The sequence below is a fragment of the Neoarius graeffei genome, chromosome 3 (assembly GCF_027579695.1).
Source record: "Neoarius graeffei isolate fNeoGra1 chromosome 3, fNeoGra1.pri, whole genome shotgun sequence".
NCBI lineage: Eukaryota > Metazoa > Chordata > Actinopteri > Siluriformes > Ariidae > Neoarius > Neoarius graeffei.
In genome coordinates, this window is record NC_083571.1 from 89,064,057 (window position 1) to 89,084,868 (window position 20,812).

The following is a 20,812-nucleotide window of genomic DNA, read 5'->3' on the forward strand; positions in this document are numbered from 1 at the left end:
GAAACCTTTTATTTTATCACATGTACACTCAAGCACAGCAAAATTCCTTCTCTGTATTTAACCTATCTGAAGTAGTGAACACATGCTCACAAGTGAGCAATGAGCACACATACACATACCTATGCTATGCTACAGCGCCCAGGGAGCAATAGACCCCTTGCGCATGATGTCATGCATCACATGATAATTTCACCTAGGAGACAAACAAACAGACACTGCCTTTTGTGTAATTAAGGCTTAATCTGTCTTAAATATGGTTCATTTTTTCACTGTTTTTGGTTGTTCCAATCATTCAAATAGAGAAATAGATAAAAGGTATTACCATCTCCCTGCAATCAAGAAAAATGTTAACAAAGAGAAGCAAATGCTTCAAGAACCATGAAGAGTTAGAGAGAATATGACGAGAGGATCTAAGCCTGAAAACTCCAGAGAAATTCATAAATACCCGTGTTTGTAGTGATCATTTTATTTCAGGTAAGAACTTGTATTTTAAAAAACAGAAAGTCGTAAGTGAGTATGGAAGAGTTTGCATAAGAATCTTGTTTTATTTCTGTTCGCATTCGAGTTCACGGCTTCATGAAAGTGTTTGATTTTCTTACAGGTGAACCATCTTCCTTATTCGACATGGAAAACCCAGATTGGGCACCAAGCAAACAACTTGGACATAACTCAGTAAAAAAAACAACAAGGAGCAACCTGCATAATATATCTTGAACCCCCCCCCCAGAAAAGATTAAGAGCAGAAAGCACTGAAGCTTTGTTTCTGTTATCAGAGGAACCCAGTCCTGTGCAAAATGTCACCATGGAGCCAGAGTGTAGTAATGAACTTACAGTTTGAGAGTGTTCTACACAAACAGACTGAACTTTACAACAGCTGCATGCATGTGAAATGGAAATAAATCAACTAAAGCAGGAAAAACTATTTTGGATAAAACTGTTACTGTCAGTTGCACATTTCTCAACCTGTGTGACTCAGTTGTGCCTTTGAATAGAGTACAAATGAAGAGGGAACTGAACATTAACCATCTACTGAAATCATTATTGCAAGGGTGATTATAGTTACTACAGTGGATATAAAAAGTGTACACACACCGCTAAAATGATATATTTATTTTTTTTACATCAGAAAAACCCGAGACCACGATAAATAATTTCAAAACTTTTCCCACCTTTAATGTGACCTATAACCTGTACAATTCAATTGAAAATCAAACAAATCGGTTCGGGGGAAAAAACGTACACTAAGCTGGTTGCATAAGTGTGCACACCCTTAAACTAATACTTTGTTGAAGCACCTTTTGATTTAATTACAGCATTCAGTCTTTTTGGGTTCACACCTGCCATCAATTAAAATTACTCTGATTAACTCCAAATAAAGTTCAGACATTTACTTAGTTGCGTCCTCCAGCAAAAGCCATGATTTGCAGAGAGCTTACAAAGCATCAAAGGGATTTCACTGTTGAAAGGTATCAGTCAGGAGAAGGGTACAAAAATTTCCACAGAATTAGATTAGAGTTGAGCCAGATACTCGGCTGAAACGAGTATCCGGTACGGATAAAGCACTTTTGCTGAGTATGAGTATTATATGAGTAATATGAGTCAATATCTGTGCTCGGACTGAATGAAAATCCTCACACAGCATCACAGCACCCCTCCTCTACACACACCGCTCTGCTCACTCACACAGAGAACAGCTCTCTGTCTCTCCCTCAGTCACTCAGGTTCACGGCTCTTTTCCGTTAACGTTTCGGGTTTCTTCAGCTTCAAGTTTCTTTTTATTTCAGTTTGTACTTACTTATAACCAGTAGAGTTCTGGTAAACGTGGGTCCAGACGTGGTGCTTGGTGGAAAGCGACTCGCGTTGCGTCTCTGCCTGTCGGAGATTTTTTTTTCTTTTTTTAACCGTCGGTTAAAGACAGTTTTTTTGACTTCACGCATTGAGTGTCTGACACTTTCTTGCTGTAATTCATGTAAAAATAAAGGTAGTAGTGGTATAAGTATTACAAATTAAGCTACACACACACACACACACACACACACACTCTCTCTCTCTCTCTGCCGGTCGTCGGAGTTTTTTTTTTAAGCCGTCAGTTGGCTCTAACCAGTTTTATTTTACTTCACGCACTGAGTGTCTGACACTTTCTAGGTAGTAGTGGTATAAATAATATTACAAATTAAGCTACACACACACACACACACAATCCCCCCCCCCCCCCCCCCATGATCAGTGATACAGAATAATGAGTGATATAGAGAGTACTTCAGCTGACACTGAACCACCAGTCAGAGTTTGCTTAACCTTGCAGGACAGTGAGGGTCAAATCAGTGACAATGAAAACAGTGGCAGTAACACCCACCTTTCCCCCACTGAGACCAATATTGCATCTGGTGATGGAGGCCCTCCTCCACCAAAGACCAAGAGGACTTCTGCAGTATGGGACTCTTTCACTGTTTCTGAAAATGATCCCTCCAAAGCCATTTGCAAGCTTTGCAAGTCCAAGCTAAGCAGAGGTAAAGATGCAAAACATTACAACACAACATCTCTACATAACCATCTGCTATATGCCCATCACATTAGAAAGCCCACTGTATCAGCCACCTCCTCCTCCACTCCTCTTCCTTCTCGGGTCACTGGTGTTCAGCTGGGTGCTGCTAAGGGCTCACATTCATCTTCCTCTTCACCAATACTCACTGCATTTGCAGCAAAGCAGCCATTCTCAGCAAACCATCCCTGGTCAAAACAAATTACAGAGATGATTGGTAAAATGATCTGCACTGATCTTGAACCTTTCTCTGTGGTGGAGAGGAGAGGCTTCAAGACACTTGTTGGCTTTTTAGAGCCCAAGTATAAGATCCCATCGAGGCACTATTTCAGTCGAATCGTAGTGCCTGAGCTGTATGAGGCAATGAGAGGGGAGTTGGTCCAGTCACTTAAGGCAGCTGAAGGAGGTGCCATCAACCTCACTACAGATCTCTGGACCAGCAATCACAATGCACATGCATATCTCTGTCTTACTGGGCACTGGTGTGAACGTGTAGGGGAAGCTTCAGTACAGAGGAAAGCAGGGCTGCTAAATGTTGGTGTGCTGGACTTTGAGCACACATCAAACAACATTCTGTGCTGCCTTAAAGAAAAGATGAGAGAGTGGGAAGAGTCTGTTGGTCAGTCTGTCACAATACAGTTTGTTGTTTCAGATAATGCAGCCAACATGGTGAAAGCTTTGACTGAATATGGGCACATCCGTTGCATGTCCCATACGCTTCACTTGGTGGTGATCAAAGCACTGGAGAAGGACAGGGTTGTGACATCCCTTCTCTCCAAAGCCAGGATCATATCTGGCCATGTTCATCGCTCAAGCAAAGCCAGCAACAGACTACATGAGCTGCAAACACAGTTGAACCTCCCCCAGCACATGCTCATAACAGACATAAAAACAAGGTGGAACTATACGTTCTACATGCTCCAGCGGCTGGTGGAGCAGCGCAGGGCTGTGCAGATTATGACACAGGAGTCTAACATGGGTAGAGCTCCAACAATCATCTATCCAAATGAGTGGAGGTTAGCATCTGACATGCTCACTGTTCTTAGTCCTTTTGAGGAGGTCACACGGGCGCTCTCAAAACACAGCGCCTCCATCTCTGAGGTCATCCCCCTCCTGCATGGCCTGTGCTCCATCATCAGGTCACTGCATGTGGGAGGTCTTGCAGCTGGTGAGGAATCTGAGGATGAATCTGATCAGTTCATGGCTGGTGATGATGATCAGGATGCCACAGTGGGGCTGGGCCAAGATGTTGCGGCTGAGTCCAGGGAAAAGTTAGGCACAGCAGCAAGGAGACTGGCAGCCAATCTGAGCAAAGAACTAGAATGGTGTTTCGAACCAATTTTTGCAAACTCCACATTTCTGCTTGCCACTCTCCTTGACCCCAGATATAAGGCCAGCTGTTTTCCAAACAATGTTGATGTGGAGGCACTGAAGAGGACATTACTTCTCAGGCTGGAGCTCTGTGACCCTGTGGCTACACCTGCAAGAAACACAGAAGAGACACCTGCCACCAGCAGCACTTCAGTCTTGTCTTTCCTGCAGAAAAAGAAATAGGCTATTCCAATGAGGACACATACCATCAGGTGATGTGGAGGCCTACCTGGCAGATGGGGACATCAGCCTTACCGATGACCCAGTGAAATACTGGTCAGGCAAGCTTCAGTGCTGGCCCAATCTTACAGGCTTTGCACTGCAGCTTCTCAGTTGTCCACCTACAAGTGTCCAGTCTGAGCGTGTTTTTAGCACAGCTGGAAATGTGATCAGTCCACAGCGTGCAAACTTAGACCCTAGCCATGTGGAACAACTGGTCTTCATTAAAGTCAATGCAGATCTGAAAAACAGCATCGGACTATTTGATCCGTAGAACACAGTCCCCCCTGCCCCCCCATCTCTCTCTCTGTCTCTCTCTTACTCACACACACACACACACACACACACACACACCTGGTGTGGAAATAAAAAAAATAAAAAAGAAACCCCCCCAAAAAAATCACACTGATCATAAAAAAATTAAAAGTTAAAAAAAGAAAGTTATGTTGAGTATGAAAACTCTTGTTCATTACATTTCATAATTGCAACCGCATGTGTTGTATTCATTGTTGCAAAACTTGTTCTGTAAATAGTTCGTTTGCTATCGTGATCAAAACCATTGATCTGAAGCTCAATGCTGATGCTGTCCTGTAAATAGTTTTCTAATCAGCAATAAATATAACAATTTCTGATCAACCCATATCAGTTGCATGCTTAAAATAACATACTGGTTAAAGCCCCGCCCGTTTCAAGACAACCAGACCCACTTCCGGGTTAGGTCCCGCCCACGCCCCGCCCACCCCGAGTACGGATACGGATACAGATAATTCATATGGTTAACGGATACAGATAATGCTGTACTCGCTCATCCCTACATTAGATATACCATGAAACATAGTGAAGACAGTCATCAGGAAGTGGAGAAAATATGGGACAACAGTGACATTACTGAGAACTGGACATCCCTCCAAAATTGATGAAAAGACAAAAACTGGTCAGGGAGGCTTCCAAGAGGCCTACAGCAACACTGAAGGAGCTCTCAAAAACATGTGGGAAAATGTGTTAAGAAGAAAGAAACCTTTATTTGTCACATGCACACTTCAAGCACAGTGAAATTCATCCTCTGCATTTAACCCATCTGAAGCAGTGGGCAGCCACACACAGCGCCCAGGGAGCAGTCAGGGGTTAAGTACCTTGCTCAAGGGCACCTCAACCCAAGGCCACCCCACGTCAACCTAACTGCATGTCTTTGGACTGTGGGGGAAACCAGAGCATCCGGAGGAAACCCACACAGACAACATGCAAACCCTACACAGAAAGGCCCTCACCGGCCACTGGGTTCGAACCCGGAACCTTCTTGCTGTGAGGCGACCATGCTAACCACTACACCATGGTTATGGTCTGATGAAACCAAGGTTGAACTTTTTGGCCACAATTCCAAAAGGTATGTTTGGTGCAAAAACAACACTGCACATCATCAAAAGAACACCATACCCACCGTGAAGCATGGTGATGGCAGCATCATGTTTTGGGGTTGTTTTTCTTTAGCTGGAACAGGAGCTTTAGTCAACGTGGAGGGAAGAATGGGCAAATATTGCCAAGTCTAGATATGGCAAGCTGATAGACTTCTACCCAAAAAGACTGAATGCTGTAATTAAATCAAAAGGTGTTTCACCAAAGTATTAGTTAAAGGGTGTGCAAAGGCGATTCTAGAGTCTGTTGTGGCCCCAAGCAAAAATTTCCAGGGGGCCCTTCTGACCAGTGTTCATCACCAATATGTTATAAAATAAATAATCTGACACCAACGAAAAATGTATGAAACCAAAGTTTTTTAAATTCCAAATGTGAAAATACAATGGTAAAGAACAATAAAAACAATAAAAAACAAAATAAATAAGCCCTTGGGCCCTGACTCTCGGGGGGGCCCCTGGGCCAGGGGGCCCCAAGCAGTTGTCTGCCTTGCCTGTTCACAAGCTGCGCATCTGAGGGTGTGGAGACTTATGCAACCAGCTTATTGTACGTGTTTTATTTATGTTTTCCCCTAACAGATTTGTCTGTTTTTCAATTGAATTGTGCAGGTTATAGGTCACATTAAAGGTGGGAAAAGTTTTTAATTATTTATTGTTGTCTCATGTTTTTACATCAGAAAAACCTATCATTTTAACGGGGTTTGTACACTTTTTATATCCACTATATATGAATATAGCTACAATTGCAGTGATGGCGGCAGAGCCCCCCTAAAATTATGTTATGATGGGAGTCCTTTGACTATTTACAAGGAAGAAAAGGAGAGAGTAGTGTGAATAAACAGCCCGCTGCATGCCTTTGTTTTCCCTTGTTAAATCCCACTGCGTCCCTTCATTCCGGCGGCATCCCTTTGTACTGTAGGTTGGTAGCACCCATTCGCACCAAAACAGATGCAAATTAGCCTGGCCCTAACGTCACTGATTGCCTCCGCTTTCCGGGATTTTCCTTATTTGGCTTACATAGAACTGCAAAACCCATCACTTTTAGTAGACAAGCTGATTTATGAATATTCTGTGGACTAATTAACCCGTTGCTGTGGCAACTGTCTAGACATGTCTGGTCTCCTTGGGTACTCACGCCTAAGCGGGGACCCTGTGACAGCAAGGTTATGACGTGTCGCTACATTTGTGTCTGACTGATAACTCGTGTCCTGTCCGGATGGCTAGATAGCGTTCACGAGGCATACAAGCAGTTCTGAGCACCCAAAAACTTGATGCTGCTCTAGATCTTGATGATAATGAGGTAAGTTTTCAGTATAAATTTTTTTAACATCCCAAGTCAAATTTCGCAAACCAAGAAATGAATTACTGTTTACTTGCACTGAAGACTAAAGGAAAGACAGTTATTCGTGCTCTTGCTTTATACCACACAGCTGAGCAGGTATATAAATATATTAGCTCTTTAATTCAACAAGGACATTGAGGACAAATTTTCTCGTGTTTTTTTTTTTTTTTGTGTGTGTGTGTGTGTGTGTGTGTGATATTGGATCATTTTCCTCAATAAATAAATTACCAAGTGTAATATTTTTGTCTCATTTGTTTATCTGGGTTCTCTTTATCTACTTTTAGGACTTGTGTGAAAATCTGATGATGTTTTAGGTCATACGTATTTATGCAGAAATATAGAAAATTCTAAAGGGTTCACAAACTTTCAAGCACCACTGTATTCCACTCAGTGGTTTCTATATCCATTTCTTTTGAGTGTACTTCTTGGTTTTAATAACTTCCTTGTTTGCTGTACACAAACATGGCAATAAGTTCTCGTGTTAATCCACTTTTGAATCATTCGCTTTTGACTGAGAATGCCCTGCATGCATGGTTTGATGTTGGCTTCTGGCACATCCATACAGTTTTAAATACAATACCTTCAATTAAAAACTTTTTTTTTTTTGCATTTATTTAATTCCTGGGATCCCCTCTGTAACAGGGAGTTGTATTCCATTAATACACTTTAAAATAGATTATTACATTCTAATTGAATATACGAGCCAAAATAATTGGGGATCTTTTTTAATGGGTCCTGACTCGTTACAAGTATGAATAGGTGGGCCTTGCAGTAGAAAAAGTTAAGAACCCCTGGGAAAAATTCTTTACACAAAGAAGGTTTTCTTGCTTTTGTAATTTTTAACTGTTCTTCCGTGTTGGGACGTTTTGGCATTGTCTTGCTGAAAGAAGGAAGGCCTTCCCTGAAAAAGATTTTGTCTGGATGGCAGCATATTGCTCTGAAATGTGTATATATCATTCAGCATTAATGATGCCTTCCCAGATGTACAAGCTACCCATGTCATGTGCACTAATGCCCCTCATACAGTCACAGATGCTGGCTTTTGCACTGTGCACTGATAACAAGCCGGATGGTCCCTCACCTCTTTAGCCTGGAGGACGTGGTGTCCATGATTTCTAAAAAAAAAATTTCTAATTTTCATTCGTCAGACTTTGGGACAATTTTCCACTTCGCCTCAATCCATTGTAAAAGGGCCCAGAGAAGGCAGCTGTTAGGTCAAATTTTATTATACGTAGGTTATGATCAGAATATGAATCAGAATCAGTAGGTTAAATCAAGATATATGTAGACATATGTAAGTTTAGTTAAGAATTCAGCGAATTATATTAGTTGAAACGACCTTAGGTCCGGCTGGACATTGTTTGGGAACATTTTGTTTATGAAATGTGTATTTTTGATCAGAGATGTGTCTGAATGACGCCAAGGTCTGTTTTGATGTCAGATCGACCCACACACACTTTAATGTTGGATGTATTGGTAGCCTTATTGCTGAACAAAGAGTTAAGACTCTTATATTTTTATAGTACAGTTATAGTATATATTATAGTATATATTACTTATAGTATATTTTAGAGCTTTTTAAGATCCTTTATTATTTTGGACTATTGCATATACTATGGCAGTGATTTTAAACTGTTCCTGTGTAGCCTGACCTTCGTCCAGTGGAGAAGAACACTTCTTTGTTAGACCAAACATAGTCTTTGTTTAAAACATTGTCGTAAAAACATCTCACGCGCTTTGACGTGCGTAAATGAAATTGCTGAATTGCTGAAATATTATTTTGCTTATGATTGAAGGCTTCATTCACACACACATACATATGGAATTAAGATGTGATTTGCTGACCTAGCACATAGACACAGATATCAAAATGATGTCACTCACTCACACCCTCCCATAGACACACACACACACACACACACACATACACCCCTCTCTGAGGTCACATACAAACACACACACACACATTTGACAGACACAATAGCCGTTTGGAGAGATTATGATTTGTTATAAAAGGTGTTTGTAATCTTTCATCTTTGACGAAGTGACTGTGCGAATGTAACAGACCGCGTTCAGCGGCAGGTCGAAGGCAAGGAAGGACGGACAAGGACTGGCTCCAACTAACTTTTATTCTGGTGAAACAGAAAATAATACAATGCAGCTGCTGTACATTTGTAGATCTGTAACCTCCAGCGTAGACAACTCTTTCTAGCTGGAGTAAGCATCGTGTGCAAAAACCCAACCTACTGCAGCTGCAAGAATACACCACCAGGTGGCTCCAAACTCGTATAAATCACAAGAACCAAATATTTTTAGTGAAATTCACCAAGGACATTTCCAACTCTGTTACACGAATAAACCGGCATGTGAAACCTCTGGTTCCTTGTCTGTTTCTCTCGACCTGATCATTCTCGTCCCGGATCCGAGGGGACTCACGAAGGAATCTCGGGGTCTCTTTCTGGGTACTGGATACTGCCAACCAGGTGAGTAAATTATTTTAAATTTAATGTATAATTTGATTGGTTAGACTTCCGCCTGGTTGGTAGTAATTTCAAAAAAGAAAAGAGACCCATTATAATTCAGGTTGGTAAACCTCGTGTAGAGGCACGGGACGTTTTGGGGAACCTCGTAGACTTTTTAGATTTTAGACTTTTTAGACTCTTGTTTACGGGACGTGACGGGGCTTGGTAGAGCCACGGGATTGGACTGGTAAACCTCGTAATTTGTTTACGGGACGGTGAGCCTCGTGAAGACACTCCACGGGAGAGCTGTCACGAGAAGAGCGCGCTTTTAATCTTTGATTCCTTCGTGCAGCCACTAGTGTTGCCACCTGTCCCGGTTTTTCCTGATTGTCCCGGATTTTCATGGTCTGTCCCGGAAAAAAAAAATAAAAATCCGGGACACTGAATGTCCCGTTTTTTTTGTACATGATGGGCAAAATGTGTATTTCAACTTGCGAGCCAGCTGAGAACCAGTTTGTTTTTCCATAGCTCGCCCGTGCTAAGCGCCACTAAGCGGAGCCACGTCAGCACGTCGCTGAATACGTCATTACGTCGCTGTATAAGTCACTTACGTCGCTGTATACGTCAGTTACGGCGCTACGTTTACATAAACCTTGGCGCGAATATCAAAGCAAAAACACGGAAGAAGCAGCAGTAACAACAACAACAACAATAATAATAATAATAATGGATGACTTCGCGTTTGTACAGCTGCTGCTTCTCGGCGCTTAAAAATGGCGATCTTTCATGGTCTTGTTATTGTTGTTGGTCTTAACAACTCCGCCCCCCCGCTGACATAAGCCGTTCTTTCCTCTGGCCCAGCAGAAAGTTGGTGCTATCCTGGAACCGGCTTGGACTGATAAAAGAAACAGACTCTCTGTTGCAATGGTGAAGGCTGAGCTTCAAGTCAGGCTAAACTTTCAGTTGTCCTGTACTGAGTTCAAGACATTCATTGAAAATCAGCCAGGACTCATAGCAGCAGCAAAGAAAAACACCAAATATAAATGGAAGATTAGGTAAGGTTTTGGTGAATTAAATGAAATAGTGTAGTGTAGTACATACTCCTGTATGTGCCAAGTTATATCAGTTACATGTCCTCCTATGTATTTGTTTAGCCAAGAGCAGCAGAGGCACAAGCAAAGCACACACCACACTCTAAGCAATCAGGTAAGCTGTTTGACACTACGCCTTACATTGTTACATTCAGGTATTCTTAGATACAATGAAAAATTAGATTATTTATTTTTATTCCACATAAGCAAACAAACAGAACTTAATTATGTATTTCCCTTTTACCTGTGCCCACTACTGCCCCCAGGTGTCCACAACCAAAAACTGTTGGAAATAAACCAAAATACTGAAGACCTAGCCTAGTAAACTAGACCCACCCGCCTAGCGGCCAAAAATATTTTTGCCTAGCGAGTGGGTCTAGCCTCGCACCATGTAAACAAAAACACTCCGGGCATCAAATCGTGCCCGCCAATCACAACGCAAGGTTTTTGTTTGGATTCTTTGGGCGGCCTTTTGCAGGAGTGACGACAAAGCTGCGCGACGCTGGAGAAAGCGCAGCAGGAAAGATGGCTACGGCTAGTGAACAGCGCGCGTTTGACTCCGCTTTGGAATCAGTTTTAGAAGAATTAGACTTGGGGTTTTCGTTGAAACATGAGCAGGAAGAGGCTCTCCGCTCATTCCTTTTCAAGAAGGACGTTTTTGCTGTTTTGCCGACCGGCTATGGCAAAAGTCTGATCTACCAGCTAGCTCCGCTCGTAGCCAAAAGGATGGGGCTAGTTTGTGCAGTACAAAGAATTAATAAACAGCTTTGAAACATTACTTTTTGATTGTTTCTTATTTTCCCGTTATTTTAAATTTAAGGGAAATTATTTCACCAAACACCACTAAATAAAAACTCTCAAAAACAGTTTAAGCAAACCCTTGAAAAACACTTGGGGAAAAAAAATGACTATGTTATGTATGTGGTACAGACTCCAAACTTCTTAATATCTAGAACATGTTTATTAATTAATACGCATTTTGAAAAATTATTTATTTCAAGGCCTCCCCCACTGCTTTCTGTCGCTCTGACTACGTCACAGTCACTGTTGCGCTGATTGGTCAGAGCATTGGCCTATACGCACAGAGAAAGTTTGAAAGACAGTGGGTTGTTCCTCCTACCCGCTTCGGAAATGTCTACGGATCGAGGCCAGACTAAATATTCACATTTAGTCTGGCTTGCCAGGCTACTGAAGACCTGCTATATTATGTAAAGCAATTAACTAAACAAATAACTAGCAAAAGCGTCATTTTTACTAATTAGAGCAATACAGTTTCAGCGTAGAAGGGCGATTTTTGTCTTGGGTTAGATGTGTGAAGGGCGCCGTTGCTTACAAGCAAAAAGGTCGATTGGATGGTCGAAATGTCCAGGATTTTTGTCAGACACAGGTGGCAACCCTAGCAGCCACCATGGGGGGAAAATTGTCTCATCTCATTATCTGTAGCCGCTTTATCCTTCTACAGGGTCGCAGGCAAGCTGGAGCCTATCCCAGCTGACTACGGGCAAAAGGCGGGGTACACCCTGGACAAGTCGCCAGGTCATCACAGGGCTGACACATAGACAACCATTCACACCTACGGTCAATTTAGAGTCACCAGTTAACCTAACCTGCATGGTCAATTTAGAGTCACCAGTTAACCTAACCTGCATGTCTTTGGACTGTGGGGGAAACCGAAGCACCCGGAGGAAACCCACGCGGACACGGGGAGAACATGCAAACTCTACACAGAAAGGCCCTCGCCGGCCCCGGGGCTCGAACCCAGGACCTTCTTGCTGTGAGGCGACAGCGCTAACCACTACACCACCGGAAAACTGTATTATATTAATTGTATTATAAAAATTGTATTATTGTATTAAGATACCCGGACCCCGAGAAAAAAAAAAAAAAAACCACGGGATTGGATGTGGTTTAGCATTCTACACAGATTCTAGACAATTTGGCCGGCTCAGTTTTGATTTATCCTCATCCAGGTATTTGCAATCTCTGGGAGCTGTGTAATGTATCTTTAATTGTTTTAGCATTTATATAAGGCATTACTGGATATGCACAAAATAATGAAACAACAAATCAGTACTCTGGACATGAACAGTTAGAACTGTGTTCCTGGTGTGCATACATGTCAAACCTTTGGTCAGTCAAATCTGTATAACCAACTTCCAAAGTCCTTATTTCCCTTATAAAATCCTTATAAGATGCAAATTAAAATGATTTACCTAAAATTTGAATGATAATTAACAATGTTAATTAACAATGTTAATGTTAATCCCAGTTACTTTTTAGAATCCTAGAAGAATGAATACAAAGCTTCAATGTTTGACAAAAAACTACAAAGTGTAAATGTTATGTGCTCTTTTATCCTCGTGGGAATTGATTATAACTTTATTTGTACGCCCGTATACTATGTTTATTGAATCAAATCCGTATAAAATACGGACATTTTGTATATTGTGCATTTTAATCTCAACGAAAGCTTCACTGAATCGATTCTTTAGAACAAACTCGCATGCGTGTGAATCAATTTACTTGATTCACTCTTGATTCTTGACTCAGAAACTACGGAAACCTTATTTGTATTCCTGTTTTCAAATTGTAAACAATAATCACACTTTCATGCTGCATGAAATTAAAGCATGAACTTTCCTCAACCATTACGTGTGCATGAACCCAACAAATGCAGTCCGTGCGTCTGTATCGATTCGCTCGATCGAGTCATTTATGTTTCGTCCCGAAGAAGATCCGAATCGTCTGTGAATCTCATCACTGTTAGAAATCCAAGAGAAGAGATCCTCTTCCCTTAACATCATCAGAGGAAAAATCTGCTTCTTAATCAATTAGTTTCAGCGTTTGGTGAGTAGATCATCTGCATTTTATTTTATATTCCTTGTGTGTTGATAGTCTGAAACTTGTAACTGGAAGGTTATCAGGAAAGTCACGAGTGGTCCGCGAGCACTCTACAAGACTATTAATGTGTTTTAATAATTAATAGTGCAGCTATTAATGCAGTTTCATGTCTAGATCTTATAAATGATGAATACGAAGTTTTCAAAATTATGAGAACTCCAGTTCCCATGATGCTTGTGAACTGGGCATGCGCACTGGATAAAAGAAAAAAGCAGCTCTTTAGGGCAAAACTCTCGTCTCATCAGATTTGGGCAGTAATTCTATGCGTTCAGACCTTAAATAATGAAATAACTGTACAAGCAAATACAACACAAAAACCATTTTAAAACATTCACTTAAATTAAACAGACATGGTAAAACCAGAAGAAATATATTTAAGGCTTAGAGTTTGATTAATTCAGCCAAATCAAATATCACTTTCAGATTTGAAGATATTTATCAGGAATCATTTTTAAAATATTGAGTATTATACCACTTCCTGTTTAAAGGCATAATAAAAGGCATCAAATATATTTACCCTACGTGTGAATGGAAATGCCGAAAAGTTTAATGTTTAACCTAATGTTTAATGTTGATCTAAAACATTTTTAAAACTGATCGTGTGGTGGTCTAGTGGTTAGGATTCGGCGCTCTCACCGCCGCTGGTGTAGTGGTATTTTTATTAATCATATGTAATTCTAACCTTTAAATATCCTATAGACTCCTGTTTCTAACGCGTTTTAGCGAAATGTGGACTTGTCTTGTCTGGGAAGCATGGAATTAGTTCAACAGCGAGCTAACCCGCTCTTTACTTCATTTTGACATTTTTTTGAATAATTGTCGTCCTATTATAAATAATATTTTGAATAATTGTTCCGTCTCTATAGTCTCTGTCTCTTTCTCAGTCAACATTGAGATAAGACTCCCAGACTGTTACAGATAGCTATAATATAAACAAATAACTCATGCAAGAACAGCAGGCAAGGACAGCCACAGAAATCTGCAATGGGCAGAGAAAATCATTATTTTTGGCACTTTCTCACAATAATAAATTTAATAAGTAATCTCTTTATATTATTAGGTAAATTCCATATACATAAAGTCAAAATGTCCAAGACAGACAACCAATTCTCATTAATACTGTTAATTGAATTAAAAATGTATTATCAGTCTCTGTCACATATCGAATCCAACAAAGAGTGCTTATCAGCTATTCAATTTTATTCAAATTACATTCAGTGAAAGTGTTTGTCATTTCAATTTGCCCTGTTTTTTTTATCTCCTTATCTTTCTTTAAACTTATTGCTACTTATGAGGCTAAGCTTAAACATGTTCCTCCTAATTTCGAACTATTGATATGAAATGCTCTGATTAACTGTTTGCTGAGTTTTAAACCTCCATACTTTTGCCTTTAAAAACCACAGAGGATATGGAATGGATAGGCTTTTAATGTATTTAGTTAACCATAATTTTTTCAGCAAGAAACAGTTAACAAACGTTTACTTGAATAACTTTTTGTTTATAAATCGGAGACTTGGGTTTATCTTTGTTTAATCATTAAGAAAAAACTCAAAGATTATCATGATTATGATACATTGGCTTGTATAAGTACTCATTGTCCTTGAACCTTTCCGCATTTTGTTGCACTGGAACCTGGAACTTAAATTGACATGAAACTATTCATGTGCATCCTGTTTATAATAAGCAATACCTCTCTCTCTCTGGATCCATGTCATCCTACAGTCTCTTCTCGAGCAAGGCGTGGTGAGACACTTTACACAAGATTTACGTAAGATTAATGAATTGATTGTTTCTTCTGTAATATCACAGGTTCCTGCCATTAATGATCTCTGTTCTGCCTTTTTTTTCCACGCACATGAGGAGATAGCGTTTGGACTCAAGGTTTCATTTGACTCTCCTGCTGTTTTTTTTTTTCAGCTGTAATTCATAATGCGCTCTGTGACCTTCTCCCTCCCTCAGGACTCTGTGGTCTGTGTTCTGGTGTCTGCTGAGTCACCAGAAATCTGCCAAGACACTGACACTTGCGCCTGCTCCAACATCTGGCGCATAAGGGCTTTAAGGTTTCCAGAACCAAGCTGCAATATTGCATGGACACTTAAGTATTTGAACTTTTGAAGTTTTGAACTTTCTCAAGGCTGTCATTCTAGACACAAAACCTCCTCCACTGCAACATCCTTTGACCTGGACTGACGCTATGGTGGTCGCTTATCACTCCCTCAGAAGCACCCTTTGTTCCGCCCCTGGGTCACCTGCTCACTTCAAGCCCTTCCACCTCTATGCCTGTGGACACCGGGGCACAGCCTCTGGGGAACGTGAGGGGGGGGAAATGCATCATTGTGCGTTTTTATCCAAAACATTAGACATTGTTGCTCAAGGCTTACCTGCGTGTCTGGGGGCTGTCTCCGCATGTGCTTTGATGGTTTGATGGTTGTAAAATTGACAGACCCATTAAATTAATTAATCAGTAATTTAATAGATAATTAGATTAACATATGACTGTTTATTCTCTGTTCTACTAACAATCTCGAAGTTCGTGTCACATCCTCTTTTGATAATGTAGGTCGCGCTCTCGCACGCCTCCTTAATTCTCGGGATGATATTTGGGATGACATTGATATTGTCTGTCTAAAAAATCGTACATACTACTAGTATCAGGTCTGATCTCTTCCCTCCAGCCCTCTAGGGATCTTTGTTGATGGTTCTTGTTCTAAACCCTCAGACGGTTCTTGTTTTATAATTTATAATATTATCACACCTCTGTGGTTATTCTGTGTGTTCAGTCAATATCAGCCTGATATTCTGCATGAGACATACGCTCTTCCTTTCTCATTTGATTTTTGTCATCTTGATTGTGGACAAATTCTCTAAATGGGTAGAAGTTTTTCCCTGTTCTCGAGAGAACACGAAGGTTTTCGTGACTCGTTTTGATACTTTATTATTATTATTATTATAACTATGATACATTTTATTTATAAGTGCCTTTCAAGGTACCTAAGAACACTGGACAGTAAAAAAGAAAAACAAACAATAAAAGCAGAACAACAAAACAACAACAATAAAATAATAAGAAATCAATAATAATTATTATTATTGTTATGGGGTTTCAAATGCCATAGACTCAGACAAGGGTACCCCTTTCACCTCAAAGGTCACACAAAACCTTTGTAAGTATCTCTAAACTCTAATCTCCAAACTAAACTGGTGTTTTCACATTCCTAAATCCTCTGGTATCGTAGAACGTACTAATCGAACATTGAAAGACAAATTAATTAAGGTCATGCAGGACACAGGTTTGATTCTGTAATCCATAAGTCATTCTGGCTGAAATTCGTGTGACACCAAGAAATTATTCTCCCCTGGAAGAAGGGAACTCCGGCTCCGGGTACCTCTGATTTGAAAATGCATATGGATGAGTATTCTGCAGCCCTTATAGATAAGTTGCATAAAATTTGTACCAAGGTCAATAATACAATATTATCTCCACCACACACCCCTTTCACGTGGGAGACAGGTGCTGGTGTGATTTTTTAAAGTAATGATTTGGACAATTGGGAAAACAATATAATGGGCCTGCAGACATAGTCGCCATTACTTCTACTGCTGTTTTAACTGATCTTTTTCCACAGTGGATCCATGCCACTCGATTGAAGAAGGCTCCATAACAAAGTTGTGTTATAATAACAAGTTTGCTGCTATTAACACTTTTTGTGTCCCTATCTAGTCTCCCTCTGGGCAGTTTTCTCTCTCTCTCTCTAAGCTCTACACAGATTCGACTGAGAATCCTCAAGTGAACAAAGAGGGGAAGAGATCTTGCGCCCAGTTTGGAACCACCCCACCTCACTACAACCATGATGGTCCACATCGCGGGTTTCGTGACTTCATCATTGCTCGGGGCAGGGCTACCCGCCCGAGCCTTCAGGACCACATCATTGCTCGGGGCAGGGCTACCCGCCCGAGCCTTCAGGACCACTTCATTGCTCGGGGCAGGGTTACCCGCTCGAGCTGGACTTCATTGCTCGGAGCACACTGTAAAAAAAGAATAGTCGAGAATACTTGAAATTTCAAGGCAACTGTCTGCATTAAGAATTATGTTTTGCCAACGATGTGCCCATGATAATCCAAACTATGATAACACTGTTATCTTTATTAAGAATTCTTAATTAAGTCAATTTTCAATTCCTCATTCTGCCAACATAGATTTCTCTTTTTGCTGAACAGTGGCATTCACAGTAGTACAAAAAGGCAATTGAGGTTATCACAATTTTTTTTACCTTTATTTGGATAGGACAGTGTAGAGACAGGAAATGAGCAGGAGAAAGAGACGGGGAGGGATCGGGAAATAACCTCAGGTCGGAATCGAACCCAGGTCCCCAGATTTATGGTATGGCGCCTTATCCACCTGAGCCACGACAACATGAACTTCAACCGGAGAGAGAACCACATTGCCCAGCCCTTGCATTTGGGAGCGGAAACCCCGTGTCTTGGTCATTAAGAGCATGCGCTGAATAAACACCTGTGGCAATTATGTATTTTCAATTCAGATTATTCACTATTGCATATTTACACATCATTGAGGTGCACCCTATCAGTTTGATGTGGATTTTTCTGTTCGTTAATAATTATTCATATTTTCTTGTCCATTCAATTGTGAATATGGAATTACTTGAACAAAGCGTAATTCTATTTTTTAGAATTATCCACATCAAGAAAAATCCACATCAAACTGATAGGGTGCACCTCAATGATGTGTAAATATACAATAGTGAATAATCTGAATTGAAAATACATAATTGTCACAGGTGTTTATTCAGCGCATGCTCTGAATGACCAAGACACGTGGTTTCCTCTCCCAAATGCAAGGGCTGGGCAATGTGGTTCTCTCTCCAGTTGAAGTTCATGTTGTCGTGGCTCAGGTGGATAAGGCGCCATACCATAAATCTGGGGGCCTGGGTTTGATTCTGACCTGAAGTCATTTCCTGATCTCTCTCTCTTGCTCATTTCCTGTCTCTACACTGTCCTATCCAAATAAAGGAAAAAAAAAATTTGTGAGAACCTCAATTGCCTTTTTGTACTACTGTGAATGCCACTGTTCAGCAAAAAGAGAAATCTATGTTGGCAGAATGAGGAATTGAAAATTGACTTAATTAAGAATTCTTAATAAAGATAACAGTGTTATCATAGTTTGGATTATCATGGGCACATCGTTGGCAAAACAAAATTATTAATGCAGACTGTTGCCTTGAAATTTCAAGTATTCTCAACTATTCTTTTTTTACAGTGCAGGGTTACCCGCTCGAGCTGGACTTCGAGACAACATCTTCTGGACTAACTTCGCTAACTGGACTGCACAAGCACACACCACACGAATGTGTTATGTCTTTCATCTGATGCCGTCTTCTACTATTATTACACATCTCTATGCTTTGACGAAGTGACTGTGCGAATAAACTGGCATGTGAAACCTCTGGTTCCTTGTCTGTTTCTCTCGACCTGATCATTCTCGTCCCGGATCCGAGGGGACTCACGAAGGAATCTCGGGGTCTCTTTCTGGGTGAACCCCAACAGCAGCGGTGTTTCTGGATATTGTTTATATCTGGTTTTAACTTGCATTTGTGGATGCAGTAATGAACTGAAGTGTTTTCTGAAGTGTTCCTGAGCCCATACAGTGATTCCCACTACAGACACGTGTCTGCTTTTAATGCAGTGTCACCTGAAGGCCTGAAGATCACAGGCATCCAATGTCAGTTTTCAGCCTTGTCTCTTGCATACAGAGATTTCTCCAGATTCTCTGAATCTTTTAATGATATTATGTACCATAGATGATGTGATCCCCAAATTCTTTGCAATTTTACATTGAGGAACGCTATTCTTAAATTGTTGCACTGTTTGCCCACACAGTCTTTCACAGAGCGGTGAACCCCTCCCCATCTTTACTTTTGAGAGACTCTGCCTCTCTGGGATGCTCTTTTTATACCCAAATCATGTTACTGACCTGTTGCTAATTAACCTCATTTGGTTTTTTTTTTGTTTTTTTTGTATTACAAAACTTTTTCAGTCTTTTGTTGCCCTTGTCCCAACTTTTTTGAAATGTGTTGCTAACATCAAATTCAAAATGACCATATATTTTTCAAAAAACAACACAAAAAATGGTCAAATTTGACATTTTATATGTTGTCTTTGTACTATTTTCAATGATATATAGAGTTTCCATGATTTGCAAATCTTCACATTCTGTTTTTATTCATGTTTTACACAGTGTCCCAACCTTTTTGGAATTGGAGTTGTATTTGGCAACAACTAACCTTAAAAATGATTGAATTTACAGTAAAACAAATGTTCATTCACTGATTTCTAGAAAACTAAATGTTACATAATAGTGTGCCAGATGTAAATACAACAGCAAGAGGCATCTGGATTCAAAATCAATTATGTGTTTATGAGGACAGAACTAAAATGATCAGCTGAGCATACAGTCATCTAAAAACAGTAAGTAATTTTATCTGTAATTATCTGTGTGAAGAAGGGAGAAAAACAGCTATAAATTTTTTTTATATGAAATGATTCATGCAAATTAGTACAAACAAATATGAAACCAAACTGGTTTAGACATATTTATATACATGTGCTGTCGAACCTGTACTCCAAACAGTATTGTGCTTTTCCTCATCAAACACCTTACCTTTGGAGAAAATATAATGATTTCCAATTTTATTAAATAAATTATTATAAAATATTCTGGAAGTCAATTATACCATAGATCTTAATGAATCCTTATTCATAAATATTGTGAATATATTTTTAAAAAATATATAAATTGAACAGCATTATGGGGTTCCCAAAACCTGTAAGCTGATACCACAAAAATGAATTTAATCTAAGATTAAATAGGACCAAAACATTTTGTTATGGCGAAATTATAAGTAATGCTGGGATCAGACTAGATGATATTTTTGTCTCTCACGATATTCACAATGTCAAATTAGGCAATCATAGTCATTAATTCTTGTCATGATTATGTTACACTCCAGGGCCTGTGCTTGATTTTGGATAGTTACCAGCCATGACAAAATCATGTCAAAATCAGGCTGAATTTGTGTAGTTTAGTCCTGACACAAGAGAACGTGAGATTATTTTTGCCCAGTCCAGTGCATTTAAAATAAAGTCATATTAAAATATATAGCTAGGCTATATTTCCTTGTTCCTATGAGAACAAAATGAACAAACATCTCTTACGACCCACAAAGAAATAATCTGCCAAGTGATCTCATAGTTGGTTAGTGCACTGAAGAACAGCCTGAACCAGATCAGCAGTAGGGAACAAAACACTACTGGTGAATTTAACAAACAGGCTGCAGCCCATTGTGGCTGCCTTTTGACAATAGGATGGCAATAAGGTAAAGTTAAGACTAGTGATTCAGTGTTGTTTTGGGAGTTTTAGCTCTTTTCTGTACTCTGCTCAGCTCACCATAAACATC

At 40.1% G+C, this 20,812-nt stretch overlaps 1 protein-coding gene and 1 long non-coding RNA gene across 6 annotated transcripts in view; one reads left to right on the top strand and one right to left on the bottom strand.

Moving 5' to 3' along the window:
- LOC132883700 (desmoglein-2.1-like) overlaps window positions 1–20,812 on the bottom strand; it is a 47,529-nt gene that overhangs the window by 20,454 nt on the left and 6,263 nt on the right. The gene's annotated exons all lie outside the window — the stretch shown is intronic.
- LOC132883708 (uncharacterized) lies at window positions 9,189–19,394 on the top strand. 4 transcript variants are annotated; one of them, XR_009654389.1, is made up of 6 exons: window positions 9,189–9,366; window positions 10,207–10,400; window positions 10,500–10,551; window positions 10,703–13,283; window positions 15,060–17,365; window positions 18,616–19,394. It is a non-coding gene; the product is annotated as an uncharacterized LOC132883708 (long non-coding RNA). The 4 variants fall into 4 exon arrangements; XR_009654388.1 differs by having other exon boundaries at window positions 9,190–9,366; window positions 10,210–10,400; XR_009654390.1 differs by lacking the exon at window positions 9,189–9,366 and adding an exon at window positions 9,373–9,466 and having other exon boundaries at window positions 10,210–10,400.